The sequence below is a fragment of the Neophocaena asiaeorientalis genome, unplaced genomic scaffold (genome assembly GCF_003031525.2).
Source record: "Neophocaena asiaeorientalis asiaeorientalis breed wild unplaced genomic scaffold, Neophocaena_asiaeorientalis_V1.1 scaffold87, whole genome shotgun sequence".
Lineage (NCBI taxonomy): Eukaryota > Metazoa > Chordata > Mammalia > Artiodactyla > Phocoenidae > Neophocaena > Neophocaena asiaeorientalis.
In genome coordinates, this window is record NW_020175432.1 from 860,679 (window position 1) to 864,441 (window position 3,763).

Sequence of the window (3,763 nt, forward strand, 5' to 3'; positions counted from 1 at the left end):
GCTGGCTTAGGGACTCCTGTCCCAGCTTGGGAGCAGGCCCTGAACTGGAGGTCCTGAGGGGTGCTGGTGTGGGAGGAGGGTACTAGAGAGTGGTCCAGAGGGGGATTTGGGCGCTAAAGGGAGTCAGGGTGGCAGGAACCCTGATGGTTGGGGCCTCTGGGTATCTTAAGTCTTTGTCTCTTTGCCTGTGTCTTTCTCTGTCTCTGTGTCTTTCTCTCCATCTCTCCACCTGTCACTCTCCAAATCATCCTCTGTTGTCTTTCCCTTTCTGTCCCTCTCCACACCTCCATGTCTCTTGTATCTCGTTTTCTCCATCTCTGGAGGCCGCACCTCAGTCCCCGCCCAGAGGCTGTTGAGATCGGGGGGCGTGACAGGGGCGGGCCTCTCCTTGTGGCCGGCTGGTCTGGGTTAAAGAGCTGGGTCGCCTGACGGCAAGTCAGAGCCGAGGTTTCGGTTCAGGCGGATCTGGTTCGAGGGAGGGAGGCCGAGACCCGCAGGGTGAGCGCGCGTGGGGCGGGGGGGGGAGCGGACTGTAACCTGAGGGCGGCCTCAGCCCTGCGCTGTAACCCGAGGTGCACCAGCTCCGGGGCTGGAAGCGCGGGTACGAGGGTCTGCGCGCGGCGCGGGGCGGGTGCACTGCCGGCCCCGGGAATCCCCAGGAACCAGGACGGGACTGCCTGTGAGGGACTCGTGTGTGTGTGTGTGTGTGTGTGTGTGTGTGTGTGTGTGTGTGTGTGTGCGTGCGTCCCCCCGACCGTCGCTGCATATGCGTGAGGTTTCTTCTATGTGCGCCTCGGTGTCCTGGGTGTATCCTTCTCTCTGGGTGTCCATGGTGGGAAGGGCCTCAAGAAGACACCTCTCCGAATCAGGGCATCTTAGACGGATCCAAGCCCAGCCCTGTGACGCCTCCTTAAGGCTGGTTGGGGTCAAGGGGATTTCACCACTCCACATTGTCTTAAAGGGGAGGCGGTGCGTCCCACTGACGAACCTCAGGCTTCGTCAGTGCCGCCGCCTTCACAGTCTCACACACATCACAGGCGCAGAGCCTCCAACTGACCCTCTATGAAAAGAGGATGCCTGCCTGGGTCCCCACAGTTGGCTGTGAGGGTCGCGTGAGGTCCTGCAGTTGGTCCCAGCTGATGTTTGTTGGATGTTTGTTTGAAATAATGCTCCCTGGTGTCCCAGGGGCCTGGCCCTTCCCCCTTGGACCAGAGCGGGGCTAGCCAGCAGGGACCATGCAAAGCAACTGAGGCCCACCAGCTGGTAAGTCTCAGGCTGGAGGTGGGAGGGAGACAATGGGGGAGCTGGGATTTGAACAAACCAGCCCCGGCTGACCCCAAAATCCTGGGCACTTTCCGAAGGCTCTGGCCTCTCTGTATAGCCCAGCTTGGGTTTCTGAGCAGTAACATTAGCTCTGGGCTAGCGTGCAGCTGTGACCTTGGTTGGTATCCGCAGAGGGGTTTGGTTGACTCTGGAGACATTCAAGAGTCATCCAGACGGTATGGGACCCCATCTCTTCTCCCTGGAAAGACTTGGGCCTGATTCTCGAAATCCTGGGTGGCTGAGTTACAAGAATGAATGTGATGGTAGTACCAACAGCCGTGAGAGGTACCTTTGATCAAGGACTTACTGTCCTTGATGAAGCACTGAGCTGAGCACATGAAAAAACGCTTAGTTGTCATCTCAGCCCCATGAAGTTGGTAACGTGGTTCCTGTCTTATGGATGAGGAAGTTTAGGCTCCGAGAGGTGCAGACACTCACCTGAGGTCACACAGCTAAGATGCAGAGCTCCAAGGAGTCCTTTCTGAGGCGCACATCCAAGCATGGCCACATTTGATGGAGATGATGGGCAGAGACAATTGCAGCCCTGGAATGATCTAGATTACTGGTAGTTTTTTGTTTGTTTGTTTGTTTTTTGCGGTACGCGGCCCTCTCACTCTTGTGGCCTCTCCCGTTGCGGAGCACAGGCTCCGGACGCGCAGGCCCAGCGGCCATGGCTCACGGGCCCAGCCGCTCCGCGGCATGTGGGATCTTCCCGGACCGAGGCACGAACCCGCATCCCTTGCATCGGCAGGCGGACTCTCAACCACTGCGCCACCAGGGAAGCCCTTACTGGTAATTTTTAAGCATCTTTTTCTGCCAGGATCTCCTTTGGGCCAAAGAAGCTGCAGGCAAATGCCTAAAATATGCCCAAAGCTGTGGTGAGACTCACCCCTCCACATCCTGTCCTGCCAACCTGGCCCTGCCGTCATAACTGCCCCTGAAACTCTCAGAACCCCAGATACTTGGGTAGGCCCCCTCCTGGCTCATAACGTCTGGGGTCTGGCACTTTGGAAAAATGTGAGTCGACAGCCCTTTGGCATAGAGGCGTTCGAAAAGGTACCATGAGCCAGCTTAGCGGGCAGGCTGTCTGACTACAGGCTGCTAGAGGGAACGGAGAGCAGGGCTGGGATGTAGGGCAGTGGGGCCAGTGTTGGGTGCTTGGCTGTCAGGCCACCATGTGGGGAGTGGAGGTAGTATGTACACTGCCTGTGGCTCAAGAAGAGGCAGATATATGGTTTCTGGTGGGCCAGGTTCCACGTTACTGCATTCGTTCTCAGGAGTCCACACACCTTGTGTGACGAGTCCCCGTTTGGTGGCTGGGCTAACTTGACAAACCAGCCCTCCATGGGTGTGGGCCGGCCTCAGAGCCAGTCACTGGCACCTCCATCTTCAGATAATGCCCACCCCAGTAGGGTGGGCGGGGCTACCTCTGTCAGGGCGGGGCTGCTGGGGCCCTTGCCTGGCTTCTGGGATGAGATTGGGGGCTGGTGCTAAGAGGAACAGGCATGCCAGCCTCCCACAGCATCCTGAGAGTGTCAGCTTTGAATTTGTCTCACTTTTATAAATATTGTAATAGAAATAGGAATAATGGCTGAAATTTTGCATGTTATGTGCCAAGCCTCATCTCACTGAAGTGTCCCAGACAAACTTAGGAAGTAGGTCCCTTTATTATTAACCCATTTCACAGATTGGAAATGGGGATGCTGAGGATGGGGACTGGACTCACTCCAGGCTGCTTACTTGGGGAGGGGCAGAGCTGTGATTTGAATCCAAAAATGCATTTTTAAAGAATAATGCAATCCCCAAACACCTCTTCATTTTATTTTATTTTATTTTATTTTATTTTATTTTTTTTTTGCGGTACGTGGGCCTCTCACTGTTGTGACCTCTCCCGTTGCGGAGCACAGGCTCCGGACGCGCAGGCTTAGCGGCCATGGCTCACGGGCCCAGCCGCTCCGCGGCATGTGGGATCTTCCCGGACCGGGGCACGAACCCGTGTCCCCTGCATCGGCAGGCGGACTCTCAACCACTGCGCCACCAGGGAAGCCCTTCATTTTATTTTTAATTTTTTAAGTTGAAGTGTAATATACATACAGGAAAGTGCACATTCTAGAACTGGGGTTTTTGCAAACTGAACCCACCCATGTCACCAGCACCCAGGTCAAGAAAGAGAATAACTGTCTGCATCCCCAAACATGCCCCCCCATTGAAGCATCTTAATTCATTTTTCATTAATTTCAACTAAGTAATTTTTTATTGAAGTATAGTCAATTTACAATGTTGTGTTAATTTCTCCTGTACAGCAAAGTGATTAAGTTATACATATATATTCCTTCTTTTTTTATATTCTTTTCCATTATCACAGGATATTGAATATAGTTCCCTGTGCTATCAACTAATTAAATCTTACCGGACTTTACTTTTTTTTTTTTTTTTTTTT

At 53.9% G+C, this 3,763-nt stretch overlaps 1 protein-coding gene across 1 annotated transcript in view; it reads left to right on the plus strand.

Moving 5' to 3' along the window:
* Positions 1-453: 453 nt before the first annotated feature.
* CYP4F22 (cytochrome P450 family 4 subfamily F member 22) overlaps positions 454-3,763 on the plus strand; it is a 27,902-nt gene continuing 24,592 nt past the window's right edge. Inside the window, exon 1 of the mRNA XM_024767387.1 lies at positions 454-498. The gene's annotated coding sequence lies outside the window, so the exon portion shown is untranslated. The remainder of the gene's footprint in view (positions 499-3,763) is intronic.